Genomic DNA, 21,082 nt, shown 5'->3' with positions numbered 1-21,082 from the left:
GCAAAGAGGATTTGATATAACCAAAGCAGTCACGGAGCTGATTGGAGAAGGAAGAATGCTGGCGGTGAGACCCAAACAAACAAAGGGAGTATGAAGTAACAATGGAGACTGAAGATGACACCGAAATTTTAATAGACAATGGATTGACAATTAAAGGAGTGAAATCTGAAGTACGGAGGTTACAAAACAGAGACTATGTTGTTTCGTTCAAGCATCTGCCTGTTTACCTAGCAAGTGAAGAAATTTTAAGCAAGCTAGAGAGATGGGGAGTTTTCCCCATATCTAAAATGAAAAGAAGATTGTATCCTGGCACAAACATAGAAGATGGAACAAGGTTTGTAAAAAACAGATTTCCGGAAGAGATGGTCTCCTTACCATACAGTACCAAAATCGAGACGGCGGAAGCGCCACAGCACTTTAGAGTCATGCACACCAATCAGGTAAAAACCTGTCGACTATGCATGAGCTCAGAAAATGTGATGAAGGAACGCCCAGAATTCAGGTGCTTCAGATGTGACGAAAGGGGACATTTCGCAAGGACCTGTACAGCTGTGTCGGGCCCGGATTGTAAATTGGCCCTAATACCTGCAGGGAGCTTGTCACGCTGAGTTGGCTTTGTCCGCTCGATCGACCAACGCGTACGCCTTGTTTTATCCTTGCAGGCCTAACTTCGCTGGTGAAAGCGCTTGTGGGGTTTCTGTAGTGTAGTGGTCATCACGTTCGCCTAACACGCGAAAGGTCCTCGGTTCGAAACCGAGCAGAAACAGTGCTCTTCTTTTGGCGAGAAAATAATAGCATCCACTGCCGCACCAGCAATGATCGTCGACAGGCACCCAATCAAAAAGGGTTATCAGCTCGATTTGCCTGAAGGTTTCCGTAGTGTAGTGGTTATCACGTTCGCCTCACACGCGAAAGGTCCCCAGTTCGAAACTGGGCGGAAACAACCTCTGGCTTTTATGACAATTGTCAAATCAGGCTTCTGTTGAGTACTGACGTTCACTGAAAACATTCTTTCTGCAGAGCGGTGTGAGGCTAGAAGTTTGAATTCAGCTCAGTGTTTACCGCCCCTCGCGGTGTCGCAAACTTGCGTAGAATCTGATTTCTTTTAGCTTTGTGTTGTGCATGAGCAGGTGGCCAGTGCGTTTGCTGGCCCTTCACGGTGCAGACCGTACAAGACAGCTCTATACAAAAAGACTATAAATACTTGAAGCAGCACTGGCCTATTGGTTTCCGTAGTGTAGTGTTTATCATGTTTGCATTACACGCTAAAGGTCTCCTGTTCGAAACTGGGCGGAAGCATACAATTAGCGGACACTTTTGTCCAAAGCGACATACAATAGTGGAGATATTCAACAAGACGAGGCAATGCATACGAAAAAGGGCTATTTATTCCAAGTAATTTGTTTGTGCTCAGAGAATTTAGTGCTGGAGTAGGAGTTTCGTTTTCTTTAGAGAGAGGGATATTCACCGGGGTTCGGGTGTACTCTGAAGAGATGGGTGTTAGCTGTCGTTTGAAGGACACCAGTGTATCCGTAATCCGAGTGGGAATGGGAAGGTGATTCCACCAGCGTAGAACATTGAATGAAAACATTGTGGAAAGTGACTTTCCGTCTCTCTGCGCTGGCACCACAAGACAGTGCTCTCACCCTAACCGGAGGCTCCTGTGGTTATCACGATGGCTTTACAAGCGGAGGGTCTCCTGTTAGCAACTGGGCGGAAACATTCAGATCTGCTTTTACGCACATTCTCAATTGGCTCTCTGCTCACTGGATGATCCACGATACAAGGGCATGGATCTGTCAAATGTCATGACTTGACGTTGTACGAGGATTTGACGAAAAAAATGCCCTGCAAACCTTAAAAAGCAACACCATCCCCGGACAATTCTTTTGATCCCCTTTCAGTGCACTTGCATTAAAGCCCGCGTGATGCGGCACTTTGTCAGTGTTACTGTATCATTCGGACATGGGGGCAGAGAGTTAAAGAATTCAGCCTGAGCGCACTGCCGCAGGCTCGGTTTGTCAGAAGTGGGATTCGAACCCACGCCTCCAGGGGAGACTGCGACCTGAACGCAGCGCCTTAGACCGCTCGGCCATCCTGACATGCAAGCTTGGCAGGAGCTGTCTCCTGGGAGCCACACCGCAGTACCGTGACATGGAATCTGGTGCTTCACAGCTTGCCCAGCTCCGGCTGTCCAGCTCATTGGCGCTGCAGGCAGCTAATCTGTGCTCGCCTCCTGGGGCTGCGCCTAGTTTCAATAGCCAACACTTGACAGCTGTCATTGCTTACGGCCACACCACCCTGAGGGGGCTATAGAGCAAACAGGAAGTGAGTTGGCAGCAGTAAGGAGAGAAAGGCTCTCCCCATTTTGTTTGTCTACCTTTTTGTTTATTGACCTTGAGTGTTTTTGTTTGTTTGTTTTCTTTTTGTCTTTAAAAACCACCTAACAGCAGCATTTTGCTGACTGAAGGGTGGTTATGTAGTGTGTTTTATTTTTAATCATGGACAGATTCCCCGGCAACGACATGGAAATGGAGGGACTTGCAAGAAAGGATGAAGAAAATGGGCTGGATAATAGACGGAGAGGTAAAGAAAATGGACTTGACAACAGACAAAGAGATAAATAAAATGAAGAGCCCGGCCAACGAAGAGGTGAGAAAGGTAAGGATAAGCAAGCGGTACAAAGAAGAGTATGCACACAGGAAGCAACAGTAACTGTAGAAGTAGAAAATGTAAAAGATGCAAGAAGATTTGATATAACCAAAGCAGTCACGGAGCTGATTGGAGAAGGAAGAATGCTGGCGGTGAGACCCAAACAAACAAAGGGAGTATGAAGTAACAATGGAGACTGAAGATGACACCGAAATTTTAATAGACAATGGATTGACAATTAAAGGAGTGAAATCTGAAGTACGGAGGTTACAAAACAGAGACTATGTTGTTTCGTTCAAGCATCTGCCTGTTTACCTAGCAAGTGAAGAAATTTTAAGCAAGCTAGAGAGATGGGGAGTTTTCCCCATATCTAAAATGAAAAGAAGATTGTATCCTGGCACAAACATAGAAGATGGAACAAGGTTTGTAAAAAACAGATTTCCGGAAGAGATGGTCTCCTTACCATACAGTACCAAAATCGAGACGGCGGAAGCGCCACAGCACTTTAGAGTCATGCACACCAATCAGGTAAAAACCTGTCGACTATGCATGAGCTCAGAAAATGTGATGAAGGAACGCCCAGAATTCAGGTGCTTCAGATGTGACGAAAGGGGACATTTCGCAAGGACCTGTACAGCTGTGTCGGGCCCGGATTGTAAATTGGCCCTAATACCTGCAGGGAGCTTGTCACGCTGAGTTGGCTTTGTCCGCTCGATCGACCAACGCGTACGCCTTGTTTTATCCTTGCAGGCCTAACTTCGCTGGTGAAAGCGCTTGTGGGGTTTCTGTAGTGTAGTGGTCATCACGTTCGCCTAACACGCGAAAGGTCCTCGGTTCGAAACCGAGCAGAAACAGTGCTCTTCTTTTGGCGAGAAAATAATAGCATCCACTGCCGCACCAGCAATGATCGTCGACAGGCACCCAATCAAAAAGGGTTATCAGCTCGATTTGCCTGAAGGTTTCCGTAGTGTAGTGGTTATCACGTTCGCCTCACACGCGAAAGGTCCCCAGTTCGAAACTGGGCGGAAACAACCTCTGGCTTTTATGACAATTGTCAAATCAGGCTTCTGTTGAGTACTGACGTTCACTGAAAACATTCTTTCTGCAGAGCGGTGTGAGGCTAGAAGTTTGAATTCAGCTCAGTGTTTACCGCCCCTCGCGGTGTCGCAAACTTGCGTAGAATCTGATTTCTTTTAGCTTTGTGTTGTGCATGAGCAGGTGGCCAGTGCGTTTGCTGGCCCTTCACGGTGCAGACCGTACAAGACAGCTCTATACAAAAAGACTATAAATACTTGAAGCAGCACTGGCCTATTGGTTTCCGTAGTGTAGTGTTTATCATGTTTGCATTACACGCTAAAGGTCTCCTGTTCGAAACTGGGCGGAAGCATACAATTAGCGGACACTTTTGTCCAAAGCGACATACAATAGTGGAGATATTCAACAAGACGAGGCAATGCATACGAAAAAGGGCTATTTATTCCAAGTAATTTGTTTGTGCTCAGAGAATTTAGTGCTGGAGTAGGAGTTTCGTTTTCTTTAGAGAGAGGGATATTCACCGGGGTTCGGGTGTACTCTGAAGAGATGGGTGTTAGCTGTCGTTTGAAGGACACCAGTGTATCCGTAATCCGAGTGGGAATGGGAAGGTGATTCCACCAGCGTAGAACATTGAATGAAAACATTGTGGAAAGTGACTTTCCGTCTCTCTGCGCTGGCACCACAAGACAGTGCTCTCACCCTAACCGGAGGCTCCTGTGGTTATCACGATGGCTTTACAAGCGGAGGGTCTCCTGTTAGCAACTGGGCGGAAACATTCAGATCTGCTTTTACGCACATTCTCAATTGGCTCTCTGCTCACTGGATGATCCACGATACAAGGGCATGGATCTGTCAAATGTCATGACTTGACGTTGTACGAGGATTTGACGAAAAAAATGCCCTGCAAACCTTAAAAAGCAACACCATCCCCGGACAATTCTTTTGATCCCCTTTCAGTGCACTTGCATTAAAGCCCGCGTGATGCGGCACTTTGTCAGTGTTACTGTATCATTCGGACATGGGGGCAGAGAGTTAAAGAATTCAGCCTGAGCGCACTGCCGCAGGCTCGGTTTGTCAGAAGTGGGATTCGAACCCACGCCTCCAGGGGAGACTGCGACCTGAACGCAGCGCCTTAGACCGCTCGGCCATCCTGACATGCAAGCTTGGCAGGAGCTGTCTCCTGGGAGCCACACCGCAGTACCGTGACATGGAATCTGGTGCTTCACAGCTTGCCCAGCTCCGGCTGTCCAGCTCATTGGCGCTGCAGGCAGCTAATCTGTGCTCGCCTCCTGGGGCTGCGCCTAGTTTCAATAGCCAACACTTGACAGCTGTCATTGCTTACGGCCACACCACCCTGAGGGGGCTATAGAGCAAACAGGAAGTGAGTTGGCAGCAGTAAGGAGAGAAAGGCTCTCCCCATTTTGTTTGTCTACCTTTTTGTTTATTGACCTTGAGTGTTTTTGTTTGTTTGTTTTCTTTTTGTCTTTAAAAACCACCTAACAGCAGCATTTTGCTGACTGAAGGGTGGTTATGTAGTGTGTTTTATTTTTAATCATGGACAGATTCCCCGGCAACGACATGGAAATGGAGGGACTTGCAAGAAAGGATGAAGAAAATGGGCTGGATAATAGACGGAGAGGTAAAGAAAATGGACTTGACAACAGACAAAGAGATAAATAAAATGAAGAGCCCGGCCAACGAAGAGGTGAGAAAGGTAAGGATAAGCAAGCGGTACAAAGAAGAGTATGCACACAGGAAGCAACAGTAACTGTAGAAGTAGAAAATGTAAAAGATGCAAGAAGATTTGATATAACCAAAGCAGTCACGGAGCTGATTGGAGAAGGAAGAATGCTGGCGGTGAGACCCAAACAAACAAAGGGAGTATGAAGTAACAATGGAGACTGAAGATGACACCGAAATTTTAATAGACAATGGATTGACAATTAAAGGAGTGAAATCTGAAGTACGGAGGTTACAAAACAGAGACTATGTTGTTTCGTTCAAGCATCTGCCTGTTTACCTAGCAAGTGAAGAAATTTTAAGCAAGCTAGAGAGATGGGGAGTTTTCCCCATATCTAAAATGAAAAGAAGATTGTATCCTGGCACAAACATAGAAGATGGAACAAGGTTTGTAAAAAACAGATTTCCGGAAGAGATGGTCTCCTTACCATACAGTACCAAAATCGAGACGGCGGAAGCGCCACAGCACTTTAGAGTCATGCACACCAATCAGGTAAAAACCTGTCGACTATGCATGAGCTCAGAAAATGTGATGAAGGAACGCCCAGAATTCAGGTGCTTCAGATGTGACGAAAGGGGACATTTCGCAAGGACCTGTACAGCTGTGTCGGGCCCGGATTGTAAATTGGCCCTAATACCTGCAGGGAGCTTGTCACGCTGAGTTGGCTTTGTCCGCTCGATCGACCAACGCGTACGCCTTGTTTTATCCTTGCAGGCCTAACTTCGCTGGTGAAAGCGCTTGTGGGGTTTCTGTAGTGTAGTGGTCATCACGTTCGCCTAACACGCGAAAGGTCCTCGGTTCGAAACCGAGCAGAAACAGTGCTCTTCTTTTGGCGAGAAAATAATAGCATCCACTGCCGCACCAGCAATGATCGTCGACAGGCACCCAATCAAAAAGGGTTATCAGCTCGATTTGCCTGAAGGTTTCCGTAGTGTAGTGGTTATCACGTTCGCCTCACACGCGAAAGGTCCCCAGTTCGAAACTGGGCGGAAACAACCTCTGGCTTTTATGACAATTGTCAAATCAGGCTTCTGTTGAGTACTGACGTTCACTGAAAACATTCTTTCTGCAGAGCGGTGTGAGGCTAGAAGTTTGAATTCAGCTCAGTGTTTACCGCCCCTCGCGGTGTCGCAAACTTGCGTAGAATCTGATTTCTTTTAGCTTTGTGTTGTGCATGAGCAGGTGGCCAGTGCGTTTGCTGGCCCTTCACGGTGCAGACCGTACAAGACAGCTCTATACAAAAAGACTATAAATACTTGAAGCAGCACTGGCCTATTGGTTTCCGTAGTGTAGTGTTTATCATGTTTGCATTACACGCTAAAGGTCTCCTGTTCGAAACTGGGCGGAAGCATACAATTAGCGGACACTTTTGTCCAAAGCGACATACAATAGTGGAGATATTCAACAAGACGAGGCAATGCATACGAAAAAGGGCTATTTATTCCAAGTAATTTGTTTGTGCTCAGAGAATTTAGTGCTGGAGTAGGAGTTTCGTTTTCTTTAGAGAGAGGGATATTCACCGGGGTTCGGGTGTACTCTGAAGAGATGGGTGTTAGCTGTCGTTTGAAGGACACCAGTGTATCCGTAATCCGAGTGGGAATGGGAAGGTGATTCCACCAGCGTAGAACATTGAATGAAAACATTGTGGAAAGTGACTTTCCGTCTCTCTGCGCTGGCACCACAAGACAGTGCTCTCACCCTAACCGGAGGCTCCTGTGGTTATCACGATGGCTTTACAAGCGGAGGGTCTCCTGTTAGCAACTGGGCGGAAACATTCAGATCTGCTTTTACGCACATTCTCAATTGGCTCTCTGCTCACTGGATGATCCACGATACAAGGGCATGGATCTGTCAAATGTCATGACTTGACGTTGTACGAGGATTTGACGAAAAAAATGCCCTGCAAACCTTAAAAAGCAACACCATCCCCGGACAATTCTTTTGATCCCCTTTCAGTGCACTTGCATTAAAGCCCGCGTGATGCGGCACTTTGTCAGTGTTACTGTATCATTCGGACATGGGGGCAGAGAGTTAAAGAATTCAGCCTGAGCGCACTGCCGCAGGCTCGGTTTGTCAGAAGTGGGATTCGAACCCACGCCTCCAGGGGAGACTGCGACCTGAACGCAGCGCCTTAGACCGCTCGGCCATCCTGACATGCAAGCTTGGCAGGAGCTGTCTCCTGGGAGCCACACCGCAGTACCGTGACATGGAATCTGGTGCTTCACAGCTTGCCCAGCTCCGGCTGTCCAGCTCATTGGCGCTGCAGGCAGCTAATCTGTGCTCGCCTCCTGGGGCTGCGCCTAGTTTCAATAGCCAACACTTGACAGCTGTCATTGCTTACGGCCACACCACCCTGAGGGGGCTATAGAGCAAACAGGAAGTGAGTTGGCAGCAGTAAGGAGAGAAAGGCTCTCCCCATTTTGTTTGTCTACCTTTTTGTTTATTGACCTTGAGTGTTTTTGTTTGTTTGTTTTCTTTTTGTCTTTAAAAACCACCTAACAGCAGCATTTTGCTGACTGAAGGGTGGTTATGTAGTGTGTTTTATTTTTAATCATGGACAGATTCCCCGGCAACGACATGGAAATGGAGGGACTTGCAAGAAAGGATGAAGAAAATGGGCTGGATAATAGACGGAGAGGTAAAGAAAATGGACTTGACAACAGACAAAGAGATAAATAAAATGAAGAGCCCGGCCAACGAAGAGGTGAGAAAGGTAAGGATAAGCAAGAGGTACAAAGAAGAGTATGCACAAAGGAAGCAACAGTAACTGTAGAAGTAGAAAATGTAAAAGATGCAAGAAGATTTGATATAACCAAAGCAGTCACGGAGCTGATTGGAGAAGGAAGAATGCTGGCGGTGAGACCCAAACAAACAAAGGGAGTATGAAGTAACAATGGAGACTGAAGATGACACCGAAATTTTAATAGACAATGGATTGACAATTAAAGGAGTGAAATCTGAAGTACGGAGGTTACAAAACAGAGACTATGTTGTTTCGTTCAAGCATCTGCCTGTTTACCTAGCAAGTGAAGAAATTTTAAGCAAGCTAGAGAGATGGGGAGTTTTCCCCATATCTAAAATGAAAAGAAGATTGTATCCTGGCACAAACATAGAAGATGGAACAAGGTTTGTAAAAAACAGATTTCCGGAAGAGATGGTCTCCTTACCATACAGTACCAAAATCGAGACGGCGGAAGCGCCACAGCACTTTAGAGTCATGCACACCAATCAGGTAAAAACCTGTCGACTATGCATGAGCTCAGAAAATGTGATGAAGGAACGCCCAGAATTCAGGTGCTTCAGATGTGACGAAAGGGGACATTTCGCAAGGACCTGTACAGCTGTGTCGGGCCCGGATTGTAAATTGGCCCTAATACCTGCAGGGAGCTTGTCACGCTGAGTTGGCTTTGTCCGCTCGATCGACCAACGCGTACGCCTTGTTTTATCCTTGCAGGCCTAACTTCGCTGGTGAAAGCGCTTGTGGGGTTTCTGTAGTGTAGTGGTCATCACGTTCGCCTAACACGCGAAAGGTCCTCGGTTCGAAACCGAGCAGAAACAGTGCTCTTCTTTTGGCGAGAAAATAATAGCATCCACTGCCGCACCAGCAATGATCGTCGACAGGCACCCAATCAAAAAGGGTTATCAGCTCGATTTGCCTGAAGGTTTCCGTAGTGTAGTGGTTATCACGTTCGCCTCACACGCGAAAGGTCCCCAGTTCGAAACTGGGCGGAAACAACCTCTGGCTTTTATGACAATTGTCAAATCAGGCTTCTGTTGAGTACTGACGTTCACTGAAAACATTCTTTCTGCAGAGCGGTGTGAGACTAGAAGTTTGAACTCAGCTCAGTGTTTACCGCCCCTCGCGGTGTCGCAAACTTGCGTAGAATCTGATTTCTTTTAGCTTTGTGTTGTGCATGAGCAGGTGGCCAGTGCGTTTGCTGGCCCTTCACGGTGCAGACCGTACAAGACAGCTCTATACAAAAAGACTATAAATACTTGAAGCAGCACTGGCCTATTGGTTTCCGTAGTGTAGTGTTTATCATGTTTGCATTACACGCTAAAGGTCTCCTGTTCGAAACTGGGCGGAAGCATACAATTAGCGGACACTTTTGTCCAAAGCGACATACAATAGTGGAGATATTCAACAAGACGAGGCAATGCATACGAAAAAGGGCTATTTATTCCAAGTAATTTGTTTGTGCTCAGAGAATTTAGTGCTGGAGTAGGAGTTTCGTTTTCTTTAGAGAGAGGGATATTCACCGGGGTTCGGGTGTACTCTGAAGAGATGGGTGTTAGCTGTCGTTTGAAGGACACCAGTGTATCCGTAATCCGAGTGGGAATGGGAAGGTGATTCCACCAGCGTAGAACATTGAATGAAAACATTGTGGAAAGTGACTTTCCGTCTCTCTGCGCTGGCACCACAAGACAGTGCTCTCACCCTAACCGGAGGCTCCTGTGGTTATCACGATGGCTTTACAAGCGGAGGGTCTCCTGTTAGCAACTGGGCGGAAACATTCAGATCTGCTTTTACGCACATTCTCAATTGGCTCTCTGCTCACTGGATGATCCACGATACAAGGGCATGGATCTGTCAAATGTCATGACTTGACGTTGTACGAGGATTTGACGAAAAAAATGCCCTGCAAACCTTAAAAAGCAACACCATCCCCGGACAATTCTTTTGATCCCCTTTCAGTGCACTTGCATTAAAGCCCGCGTGATGCGGCACTTTGTCAGTGTTACTGTATCATTCGGACATGGGGGCAGAGAGTTAAAGAATTCAGCCTGAGCGCACTGCCGCAGGCTCGGTTTGTCAGAAGTGGGATTCGAACCCACGCCTCCAGGGGAGACTGCGACCTGAACGCAGCGCCTTAGACCGCTCGGCCATCCTGACATGCAAGCTTGGCAGGAGCTGTCTCCTGGGAGCCACACCGCAGTACCGTGACATGGAATCTGGTGCTTCACAGCTTGCCCAGCTCCGGCTGTCCAGCTCATTGGCGCTGCAGGCAGCTAATCTGTGCTCGCCTCCTGGGGCTGCGCCTAGTTTCAATAGCCAACACTTGACAGCTGTCATTGCTTACGGCCACACCACCCTGAGGGGGCTATAGAGCAAACAGGAAGTGAGTTGGCAGCAGTAAGGAGAGAAAGGCTCTCCCCATTTTGTTTGTCTACCTTTTTGTTTATTGACCTTGAGTGTTTTTGTTTGTTTGTTTTCTTTTTGTCTTTAAAAACCACCTAACAGCAGCATTTTGCTGACTGAAGGGTGGTTATGTAGTGTGTTTTATTTTTAATCATGGACAGATTCCCCGGCAACGACATGGAAATGGAGGGACTTGCAAGAAAGGATGAAGAAAATGGGCTGGATAATAGACGGAGAGGTAAAGAAAATGGACTTGACAACAGACAAAGAGATAAATAAAATGAAGAGCCCGGCCAACGAAGAGGTGAGAAAGGTAAGGATAAGCAAGAGGTACAAAGAAGAGTATGCACAAAGGAAGCAACAGTAACTGTAGAAGTAGAAAATGTAAAAGATGCAAGAAGATTTGATATAACCAAAGCAGTCACGGAGCTGATTGGAGAAGGAAGAATGCTGGCGGTGAGACCCAAACAAACAAAGGGAGTATGAAGTAACAATGGAGACTGAAGATGACACCGAAATTTTAATAGACAATGGATTGACAATTAAAGGAGTGAAATCTGAAGTACGGAGGTTACAAAACAGAGACTATGTTGTTTCGTTCAAGCATCTGCCTGTTTACCTAGCAAGTGAAGAAATTTTAAGCAAGCTAGAGAGATGGGGAGTTTTCCCCATATCTAAAATGAAAAGAAGATTGTATCCTGGCACAAACATAGAAGATGGAACAAGGTTTGTAAAAAACAGATTTCCGGAAGAGATGGTCTCCTTACCATACAGTACCAAAATCGAGACGGCGGAAGCGCCACAGCACTTTAGAGTCATGCACACCAATCAGGTAAAAACCTGTCGACTATGCATGAGCTCAGAAAATGTGATGAAGGAACGCCCAGAATTCAGGTGCTTCAGATGTGACGAAAGGGGACATTTCGCAAGGACCTGTACAGCTGTGTCGGGCCCGGATTGTAAATTGGCCCTAATACCTGCAGGGAGCTTGTCACGCTGAGTTGGCTTTGTCCGCTCGATCGACCAACGCGTACGCCTTGTTTTATCCTTGCAGGCCTAACTTCGCTGGTGAAAGCGCTTGTGGGGTTTCTGTAGTGTAGTGGTCATCACGTTCGCCTAACACGCGAAAGGTCCTCGGTTCGAAACCGAGCAGAAACAGTGCTCTTCTTTTGGCGAGAAAATAATAGCATCCACTGCCGCACCAGCAATGATCGTCGACAGGCACCCAATCAAAAAGGGTTATCAGCTCGATTTGCCTGAAGGTTTCCGTAGTGTAGTGGTTATCACGTTCGCCTCACACGCGAAAGGTCCCCAGTTCGAAACTGGGCGGAAACAACCTCTGGCTTTTATGACAATTGTCAAATCAGGCTTCTGTTGAGTACTGACGTTCACTGAAAACATTCTTTCTGCAGAGCGGTGTGAGGCTAGAAGTTTGAATTCAGCTCAGTGTTTACCGCCCCTCGCGGTGTCGCAAACTTGCGTAGAATCTGATTTCTTTTAGCTTTGTGTTGTGCATGAGCAGGTGGCCAGTGCGTTTGCTGGCCCTTCACGGTGCAGACCGTACAAGACAGCTCTATACAAAAAGACTATAAATACTTGAAGCAGCACTGGCCTATTGGTTTCCGTAGTGTAGTGTTTATCATGTTTGCATTACACGCTAAAGGTCTCCTGTTCGAAACTGGGCGGAAGCATACAATTAGCGGACACTTTTGTCCAAAGCGACATACAATAGTGGAGATATTCAACAAGACGAGGCAATGCATACGAAAAAGGGCTATTTATTCCAAGTAATTTGTTTGTGCTCAGAGAATTTAGTGCTGGAGTAGGAGTTTCGTTTTCTTTAGAGAGAGGGATATTCACCGGGGTTCGGGTGTACTCTGAAGAGATGGGTGTTAGCTGTCGTTTGAAGGACACCAGTGTATCCGTAATCCGAGTGGGAATGGGAAGGTGATTCCACCAGCGTAGAACATTGAATGAAAACATTGTGGAAAGTGACTTTCCGTCTCTCTGCGCTGGCACCACAAGACAGTGCTCTCACCCTAACCGGAGGCTCCTGTGGTTATCACGATGGCTTTACAAGCGGAGGGTCTCCTGTTAGCAACTGGGCGGAAACATTCAGATCTGCTTTTACGCACATTCTCAATTGGCTCTCTGCTCACTGGATGATCCACGATACAAGGGCATGGATCTGTCAAATGTCATGACTTGACGTTGTACGAGGATTTGACGAAAAAAATGCCCTGCAAACCTTAAAAAGCAACACCATCCCCGGACAATTCTTTTGATCCCCTTTCAGTGCACTTGCATTAAAGCCCGCGTGATGCGGCACTTTGTCAGTGTTACTGTATCATTCGGACATGGGGGCAGAGAGTTAAAGAATTCAGCCTGAGCGCACTGCCGCAGGCTCGGTTTGTCAGAAGTGGGATTCGAACCCACGCCTCCAGGGGAGACTGCGACCTGAACGCAGCGCCTTAGACCGCTCGGCCATCCTGACATGCAAGCTTGGCAGGAGCTGTCTCCTGGGAGCCACACCGCAGTACCGTGACATGGAATCTGGTGCTTCACAGCTTGCCCAGCTCCGGCTGTCCAGCTCATTGGCGCTGCAGGCAGCTAATCTGTGCTCGCCTCCTGGGGCTGCGCCTAGTTTCAATAGCCAACACTTGACAGCTGTCATTGCTTACGGCCACACCACCCTGAGGGGGCTATAGAGCAAACAGGAAGTGAGTTGGCAGCAGTAAGGAGAGAAAGGCTCTCCCCATTTTGTTTGTCTACCTTTTTGTTTATTGACCTTGAGTGTTTTTGTTTGTTTGTTTTCTTTTTGTCTTTAAAAACCACCTAACAGCAGCATTTTGCTGACTGAAGGGTGGTTATGTAGTGTGTTTTATTTTTAATCATGGACAGATTCCCCGGCAACGACATGGAAATGGAGGGACTTGCAAGAAAGGATGAAGAAAATGGGCTGGATAATAGACGGAGAGGTAAAGAAAATGGACTTGACAACAGACAAAGAGATAAATAAAATGAAGAGCCCGGCCAACGAAGAGGTGAGAAAGGTAAGGATAAGCAAGAGGTACAAAGAAGAGTATGCACAAAGGAAGCAACAGTAACTGTAGAAGTAGAAAATGTAAAAGATGCAAGAAGATTTGATATAACCAAAGCAGTCACGGAGCTGATTGGAGAAGGAAGAATGCTGGCGGTGAGACCCAAACAAACAAAGGGAGTATGAAGTAACAATGGAGACTGAAGATGACACCGAAATTTTAATAGACAATGGATTGACAATTAAAGGAGTGAAATCTGAAGTACGGAGGTTACAAAACAGAGACTATGTTGTTTCGTTCAAGCATCTGCCTGTTTACCTAGCAAGTGAAGAAATTTTAAGCAAGCTAGAGAGATGGGGAGTTTTCCCCATATCTAAAATGAAAAGAAGATTGTATCCTGGCACAAACATAGAAGATGGAACAAGGTTTGTAAAAAACAGATTTCCGGAAGAGATGGTCTCCTTACCATACAGTACCAAAATCGAGACGGCGGAAGCGCCACAGCACTTTAGAGTCATGCACACCAATCAGGTAAAAACCTGTCGACTATGCATGAGCTCAGAAAATGTGATGAAGGAACGCCCAGAATTCAGGTGCTTCAGATGTGACGAAAGGGGACATTTCGCAAGGACCTGTACAGCTGTGTCGGGCCCGGATTGTAAATTGGCCCTAATACCTGCAGGGAGCTTGTCACGCTGAGTTGGCTTTGTCCGCTCGATCGACCAACGCGTACGCCTTGTTTTATCCTTGCAGGCCTAACTTCGCTGGTGAAAGCGCTTGTGGGGTTTCTGTAGTGTAGTGGTCATCACGTTCGCCTAACACGCGAAAGGTCCTCGGTTCGAAACCGAGCAGAAACAGTGCTCTTCTTTTGGCGAGAAAATAATAGCATCCACTGCCGCACCAGCAATGATCGTCGACAGGCACCCAATCAAAAAGGGTTATCAGCTCGATTTGCCTGAAGGTTTCCGTAGTGTAGTGGTTATCACGTTCGCCTCACACGCGAAAGGTCCCCAGTTCGAAACTGGGCGGAAACAACCTCTGGCTTTTATGACAATTGTCAAATCAGGCTTCTGTTGAGTACTGACGTTCACTGAAAACATTCTTTCTGCAGAGCGGTGTGAGGCTAGAAGTTTGAATTCAGCTCAGTGTTTACCGCCCCTCGCGGTGTCGCAAACTTGCGTAGAATCTGATTTCTTTTAGCTTTGTGTTGTGCATGAGCAGGTGGCCAGTGCGTTTGCTGGCCCTTCACGGTGCAGACCGTACAAGACAGCTCTATACAAAAAGACTATAAATACTTGAAGCAGCACTGGCCTATTGGTTTCCGTAGTGTAGTGTTTATCATGTTTGCATTACACGCTAAAGGTCTCCTGTTCGAAACTGGGCGGAAGCATACAATTAGCGGACACTTTTGTCCAAAGCGACATACAATAGTGGAGATATTCAACAAGACGAGGCAATGCATACGAAAAAGGGCTATTTATTCCAAGTAATTTGTTTGTGCTCAGAGAATTTAGTGCTGGAGTAGGAGTTTCGTTTTCTTTAGAGAGAGGGATATTCACCGGGGTTCGGGTGTACTCTGAAGAGATGGGTGTTAGCTGTCGTTTGAAGGACACCAGTGTATCCGTAATCCGAGTGGGAATGGGAAGGTGATTCCACCAGCGTAGAACATTGAATGAAAACATTGTGGAAAGTGACTTTCCGTCTCTCTGCGCTGGCACCACAAGACAGTGCTCTCACCCTAACCGGAGGCTCCTGTGGTTATCACGATGGCTTTACAAGCGGAGGGTCTCCTGTTAGCAACTGGGCGGAAACATTCAGATCTGCTTTTACGCACATTCTCAATTGGCTCTCTGCTCACTGGATGATCCACGATACAAGGGCATGGATCTGTCAAATGTCATGACTTGACGTTGTACGAGGATTTGACGAAAAAAATGCCCTGCAAACCTTAAAAAGCAACACCATCCCCGGACAATTCTTTTGATCCCCTTTCAGTGCACTTGCATTAAAGCCCGCGTGATGCGGCACTTTGTCAGTGTTACTGTATCATTCGGACATGGGGGCAGAGAGTTAAAGAATTCAGCCTGAGCGCACTGCCGCAGGCTCGGTTTGTCAGAAGTGGGATTCGAACCCACGCCTCCAGGGGAGACTGCGACCTGAACGCAGCGCCTTAGACCGCTCGGCCATCCTGACATGCAAGCTTGGCAGGAGCTGTCTCCTGGGAGCCACACCGCAGTACCGTGACATGGAATCTGGTGCTTCACAGCTTGCCCAGCTCCGGCTGTCCAGCTCATTGGCGCTGCAGGCAGCTAATCTGTGCTCGCCTCCTGGGGCTGCGCCTAGTTTCAATAGCCAACACTTGACAGCTGTCATTGCTTACGGCCACACCACCCTGAGGGGGCTATAGAGCAAACAGGAAGTGAGTTGGCAGCAGTAAGGAGAGAAAGGCTCTCCCCATTTTGTTTGTCTACCTTTTTGTTTATTGACCTTGAGTGTTTTTGTTTGTTTGTTTTCTTTTTGTCTTTAAAAACCACCTAACAGCAGCATTTTGCTGACTGAAGGGTGGTTATGTAGTGTGTTTTATTTTTAATCATGGACAGATTCCCCGGCAACGACATGGAAATGGAGGGACTTGCAAGAAAGGATGAAGAAAATGGGCTGGATAATAGACGGAGAGGTAAAGAAAATGGACTTGACAACAGACAAAGAGATAAATAAAATGAAGAGCCCGGCCAACGAAGAGGTGAGAAAGGTAAGGATAAGCAAGAGGTACAAAGAAGAGTATGCACAAAGGAAGCAACAGTAACTGTAGAAGTAGAAAATGTAAAAGATGCAAGAAGATTTGATATAACCAAAGCAGTCACGGAGCTGATTGGAGAAGGAAGAATGCTGGCGGTGAGACCCAAACAAACAAAGGGAGTATGAAGTAACAATGGAGACTGAAGATGACACCGAAATTTTAATAGACAATGGATTGACAATTAAAGGAGTGAAATCTGAAGTACGGAGGTTACAAAACAGAGACTATGTTGTTTCGTTCAAGCATCTGCCTGTTTACCTAGCAAGTGAAGAAATTTTAAGCAAGCTAGAGAGATGGGGAGTTTTCCCCATATCTAAAATGAAAAGAAGATTGTATCCTGGCACAAACATAGAAGATGGAACAAGGTTTGTAAAAAACAGATTTCCGGAAGAGATGGTCTCCTTACCATACAGTACCAAAATCGAGACGGCGGAAGCGCCACAGCACTTTAGAGTCATGCACACCAATCAGGTAAAAACCTGTCGACTATGCATGAGCTCAGAAAATGTGATGAAGGAACGCCCAGAATTCAGGTGCTTCAGATGTGACGAAAGGGGACATTTCGCAAGGACCTGTACAGCTGTGTCGGGCCCGGATTGTAAATTGGCCCTAATACCTGCAGGGAGCTTGTCACGCTGAGTTGGCTTTGTCCGCTCGATTGACCAACGCGTACGCCTTGTTTTATCCTTGTTTTATGGCTCTCTGCTCACTGGATGACCCATGATACTAGGGCGTGGATCTGTCAAATGTCATGACTTGACGTTGTACGAGGATTTGACGAAAAAATTCCCTGCAAACCTTAAACCACAGACGTCTGCAAAAGATTGCAGTTCTTGAAACAAAGTTACCTCTGATCCGAGCAGAAGCGTTCGCTTACTTAATGGCAGAAAAAATTATGACCTTTCACACAGTCTACATTCGTTCTGTCAGTAACAGCGGCCGGCCGGCAAATAAAATTCTGACATTCCACAGGGCACACTCGCTTGGCGGACAAAAGCCACCGGGGGCTCTCTTTGCGTGTTCCTTCACCTGGTCAAACTGCTTTGAGGGGGGATCTTTCGAGTAGTTTTCGGCGTCAGAACAGACTCTTCTAGCGACGGGTGGGCAGGCCTTCCACAGGCGCGCGCAGCTCTACTGGAGCAAAAGAGGCTTGGCCAAGGACGAGGAAGAGAGGGAAGCGCCGCTCCAGCCGGGCCCGATGCTTTCGCCTGAACTCTGTCTTGAACCACTGTGCTCAGGGGAGAGCGCGAACGCAGTCCCCCACTACCAGAAATTATGCAGTCGAGACTCCCACATTTGGGGTATTCGCAGGGGTCAGCGTGGCCGGAGTGCAATGGCCAAACCTCGACCTGGGTGAACCACCTTCTTGATCATGGTATCTCCCCTGCCAGGTAAGTATGGATTGCCGGGCAGCGCAAATGGCAGCCGCCGTTTTCTATCGGCCGTACTCCAGGGCGGTGATGCCCAGCCACCGAGCATGGGGAATGGGCCAGCAACCCCTGTCTCCTGACAGCGCTGTACTTGCAGCAGACGTGCCTGTGCTTGCAAACCACTCGCTAGTAACTGTGGCAACGCATGAAGAGTTTGAGCTTCCTCCAGATGCTTGCTTTGTGTTTTGTCATCAGTTGGGGCTGCCAACACATGGATTCCACTGGACGCACTCGATCTGGGGATAACAGACCCTCTATGGGGGGAGGGGAGGGGATCCTCGTGTTCTTTCTTTCTTTTCCTCCATCTGTTTTCTTTCTCTACAGATGCCGTTTTTCTCTGCATAGTTTCTGATTTGGTCTATTTGGACATGTCGACCTCCTGCTTTGCTGCGGTTCGGACCGCCTTTGCCTAGAGCTCCGTGCTTTGCACTCTTGCCTTGTATATTTTGTGTCCTGTTTTCTTACGTCAGCCTATCAGCACAGTGCTCAAACGACATAGCTTGAAGAACACGACGGGATCTACAAACGTTCCGCAAAAAAACTTCACTGACGAAAGCGGAAGTGCTAACGGAACAACCTCCCGCTGCAAGCACCTTACATTCCTGAGACGGGAAACCACCGACGGCTGGCTGCGAAATTGCCTCTGGTTCAGATTGGTTTAGAACCGTCCTTCTGCCCAAAACGCCACAGACGTCTGCAAAAGATTGCAGTTCTTGAAACAAAGTTACCTCTGATCCGAGCAGAAGCGTTCGCTTACTTAATGGCAGATAAAATGATGACCTTTCACACGGTCTGCATTCGTTCCGTCAGTAACAGCGGCAGGCCGGCAAATAAAATCCTGACATTCCACAGGGCACACTCGCTTGGCGGACAAAAGCCACCGGGGGCTCTCTTTGCGTGTTCCTTCTCCTGGTCAAACCGCTTTGAGGGGGGACCTTTCGAGTAGTTTTCGGCGTCAGAACAGACTCTTCCAGCGACGGGTGGGCAGGCCTTCCACAGGCGCGCGCAGCTCTACTGGAGCAAAAGAGGCTTGGCCAAGGACGAGAGGGAAGAGCCGCTCCAGCCGGGCCCGACGCTACCGCCTGAACTCTGTCTTGAACCACTGTGCTCAGGGGAGAGCGCGAACGCAGTCCCCCACTACCAGAAATTATGCAGTCGAGATTCCCACATTTGGGGAGTTCGCAGACATCTGCCCAGGGAACGTGCAATGGTAACTGTAGACTGTAGACTCTCGTCCAACGAGAAGCCGCGATTGTCTACAGTTTGCTTAGACCCTGGGCTAATCGGAGGGATGCATTGTCTAAAGTTTAAAATCAGGGCCAATCAGCGCTGAGGATTTTCCAAAGTTTCTCTTGCTCTGAATGCTCAATTTATCGGGTCAGAAAGTTCATCTGCTGTCGAGATTAATTCGTATGTTAAAGTGATTTTGTGTGGAAAGTTATTTTTATACTGTTATATTGATGCACAGTATGTTTTGTTCACGACATGTTTGAAATATCTCACTTTTTGAGCAGTATTCGTGAGGCTGCGCCTTCAGAAAGTACACCTGTTGTTGAGATTTCGTGTGGTAAGTTATTTTTATACTGTTATATTGATGCACAATATGTTCTGGTTACATCACGTTCGAAGTTTTTCACTCTTTGTGCAGCATTTTGTCTTTGTTCGTGAGGCTGCGCTGTCAGCAAATACACCTCTCATAGTGATTTAGAGCGGTAGGTTATTTTTATCCTGTTCTGATAAACAGTATGTTTTGCTCACATCACATTTAAAATATTTCACTGTGTGTGCAGTATTTTGTCTGTGTGCCTGACGCTGCGCTGTCAGACGTTCATCCATTACAGAGATTTTGTGCGGTAAGTTATTTTTATTGTTACATTAATGCTAAGGTCACATCATGTTTGAAATATCTCATTCTTTGTGCAGTGTTTGGTCTGTGCTGGTGACGCTGTGTCGTCAGAAAGTTCACCTGTCCTAGAGATTTCGTGTTGTAGGTTATTTTTATACTGTGATATTACTTATATGTATATATGGCTGCACAAAACCTGAAAAAGTTTAGCTTATGTATTATTTTCAACGCTCGTGTCGGTTTGATAGCTCCATTTACATAGTAAACAGTTGTTTCATTAAAATATAGCAACCATCATGCTAATAAATAAATATCCCTTCATATACAGCAATATATGTGACCATGACAATTATTATCATTAGTTATTACTATGAGAAGTAAAGAACATTTTAAGATCTTACCTGGGACAAAACATATGATCCATACCTGTACACAGTAAAATCATCAGAGTAAAATTTACTCAGTTCAGAGAACATTTGGTCCCTCTCTAAATTGAGCAAAATTTACTCAGCAGCAGAGTAAAGTTAATGAGCCGATGATGAGTTTAATTAAGTGATGATTGAGCACTGATGATGAACACCTGCTGTTAATATGCAGAAACAGAAGAGAAGCAGCAGCAGCTACGCTCATTACTTACCTGATTGACTTTATTTCTGTCAGATGTTCAAAAAATCCATATGAGACTGTGGCGAGGGGGCGTGGCCGAGAGCCGTGGGAACGGAGTAAGGCCACCGCGTAAGTGGATACACCTGCGGTGCGCACCTGCCTCGGATCCCACGGAAGGAGCTCTGGACCATAAAAGGAGGAACTATGGCAGAGGAAGCCGAGAGAGGACCGGGCCCGGACATATTTTACTTTTGCTTTCAGTTTGACGGCAGTCTTCGTGAGGGCCGTGAACTTTATTACAGAGACTTATAGTGAAGTCCAGTGTTGTAATGAGAAACTAAATCATTTGGTAATGAAAGGTTAGTAATTTCAGGAAGAGAGTTAATACTAGCAAAAAAAGGATTCTAAATTAATATGTTTTATGTTACGGAAGGAAATAGTACGGAGAGATTTGGTGGAAGAAAGAGAGAGTGCAAAATTAAATCAGAGGAGAAAATTATCCGTTATAGGGAGTTCCTCAGCAGAGAGGTCAATGGGTGAAACACCAGAGCAGCAGATGAGGTTGAGGGTGTGTCCTTTAGAGTGTGTGGGAACATTGACATGCTGTTGAAGTCCAAAGCTCTCAAGACAGGATATAAAATCTCTTGTAAGGGAGTTATTAAAATTATCCACATGAATATTAAAATCTCCTAAAACCATAATATTAGGTGAGAGGGTGGTAATAGGTGTTAAAAAGCAGCAAAGTCATTTAGAAATTCATTATTTACTTTGGGTGGACGATAAATTATGGC

At 46.6% G+C, this 21,082-nt stretch overlaps 19 non-coding genes across 19 annotated transcripts; 12 read left to right on the top strand and 7 right to left on the bottom strand.

Annotated features, from left to right (window-relative positions):
* Positions 1-693: 693 nt before the first annotated feature.
* trnav-aac (transfer RNA valine (anticodon AAC)) lies at positions 694-766 on the top strand. Its single transcript has one exon. It is a non-coding gene; the product is annotated as a tRNA-Val (tRNA).
* A 104-nt stretch (positions 767-870) lies between these two features.
* trnav-cac (transfer RNA valine (anticodon CAC)) lies at positions 871-943 on the top strand. The gene has a single exon. It is a non-coding gene; the product is annotated as a tRNA-Val (tRNA).
* Positions 944-2,019: 1,076 nt separating this feature from the next.
* trnal-cag (transfer RNA leucine (anticodon CAG)) lies at positions 2,020-2,102 on the bottom strand. The gene has a single exon. It is a non-coding gene; the product is annotated as a tRNA-Leu (tRNA).
* Positions 2,103-3,433: 1,331 nt separating this feature from the next.
* On the top strand, positions 3,434-3,506 carry trnav-aac (transfer RNA valine (anticodon AAC)). Its single transcript has one exon. It is a non-coding gene; the product is annotated as a tRNA-Val (tRNA).
* Positions 3,507-3,610: 104 nt separating this feature from the next.
* Positions 3,611-3,683, top strand: trnav-cac (transfer RNA valine (anticodon CAC)). Its single transcript has one exon. It is a non-coding gene; the product is annotated as a tRNA-Val (tRNA).
* A 1,076-nt stretch (positions 3,684-4,759) lies between these two features.
* On the bottom strand, positions 4,760-4,842 carry trnal-cag (transfer RNA leucine (anticodon CAG)). The gene has a single exon. It is a non-coding gene; the product is annotated as a tRNA-Leu (tRNA).
* A 1,331-nt stretch (positions 4,843-6,173) lies between these two features.
* trnav-aac (transfer RNA valine (anticodon AAC)) lies at positions 6,174-6,246 on the top strand. The gene has a single exon. It is a non-coding gene; the product is annotated as a tRNA-Val (tRNA).
* A 104-nt stretch (positions 6,247-6,350) lies between these two features.
* On the top strand, positions 6,351-6,423 carry trnav-cac (transfer RNA valine (anticodon CAC)). The gene has a single exon. It is a non-coding gene; the product is annotated as a tRNA-Val (tRNA).
* A 1,076-nt stretch (positions 6,424-7,499) lies between these two features.
* trnal-cag (transfer RNA leucine (anticodon CAG)) lies at positions 7,500-7,582 on the bottom strand. Its single transcript has one exon. It is a non-coding gene; the product is annotated as a tRNA-Leu (tRNA).
* A 1,331-nt stretch (positions 7,583-8,913) lies between these two features.
* On the top strand, positions 8,914-8,986 carry trnav-aac (transfer RNA valine (anticodon AAC)). The gene has a single exon. It is a non-coding gene; the product is annotated as a tRNA-Val (tRNA).
* A 104-nt stretch (positions 8,987-9,090) lies between these two features.
* On the top strand, positions 9,091-9,163 carry trnav-cac (transfer RNA valine (anticodon CAC)). Its single transcript has one exon. It is a non-coding gene; the product is annotated as a tRNA-Val (tRNA).
* A 1,076-nt stretch (positions 9,164-10,239) lies between these two features.
* On the bottom strand, positions 10,240-10,322 carry trnal-cag (transfer RNA leucine (anticodon CAG)). The gene has a single exon. It is a non-coding gene; the product is annotated as a tRNA-Leu (tRNA).
* Positions 10,323-11,653: 1,331 nt separating this feature from the next.
* On the top strand, positions 11,654-11,726 carry trnav-aac (transfer RNA valine (anticodon AAC)). Its single transcript has one exon. It is a non-coding gene; the product is annotated as a tRNA-Val (tRNA).
* Positions 11,727-11,830: 104 nt separating this feature from the next.
* trnav-cac (transfer RNA valine (anticodon CAC)) lies at positions 11,831-11,903 on the top strand. Its single transcript has one exon. It is a non-coding gene; the product is annotated as a tRNA-Val (tRNA).
* A 1,076-nt stretch (positions 11,904-12,979) lies between these two features.
* On the bottom strand, positions 12,980-13,062 carry trnal-cag (transfer RNA leucine (anticodon CAG)). Its single transcript has one exon. It is a non-coding gene; the product is annotated as a tRNA-Leu (tRNA).
* A 1,331-nt stretch (positions 13,063-14,393) lies between these two features.
* Positions 14,394-14,466, top strand: trnav-aac (transfer RNA valine (anticodon AAC)). The gene has a single exon. It is a non-coding gene; the product is annotated as a tRNA-Val (tRNA).
* Positions 14,467-14,570: 104 nt separating this feature from the next.
* On the top strand, positions 14,571-14,643 carry trnav-cac (transfer RNA valine (anticodon CAC)). The gene has a single exon. It is a non-coding gene; the product is annotated as a tRNA-Val (tRNA).
* A 1,076-nt stretch (positions 14,644-15,719) lies between these two features.
* Positions 15,720-15,802, bottom strand: trnal-cag (transfer RNA leucine (anticodon CAG)). The gene has a single exon. It is a non-coding gene; the product is annotated as a tRNA-Leu (tRNA).
* A 1,842-nt stretch (positions 15,803-17,644) lies between these two features.
* Positions 17,645-17,808, bottom strand: LOC141384166 (U1 spliceosomal RNA). Its single transcript, XR_015486821.2, has one exon. It is a non-coding gene; the product is annotated as a U1 spliceosomal RNA (small nuclear RNA).
* Between the last annotated feature and the right edge of the window lie 3,274 nt (positions 17,809-21,082).

Source organism: Danio rerio, chromosome 4, assembly GCF_052040795.2.
Source record: "Danio rerio strain M-AB ecotype USA chromosome 4, GRCz13ab, whole genome shotgun sequence".
In the NCBI taxonomy this organism is placed as follows: domain Eukaryota; kingdom Metazoa; phylum Chordata; class Actinopteri; order Cypriniformes; family Danionidae; genus Danio; species Danio rerio.
The sequence above is the reverse complement of the archived record's forward strand: the minus strand, read 5'-3'. Positions and strand labels throughout refer to the sequence as shown.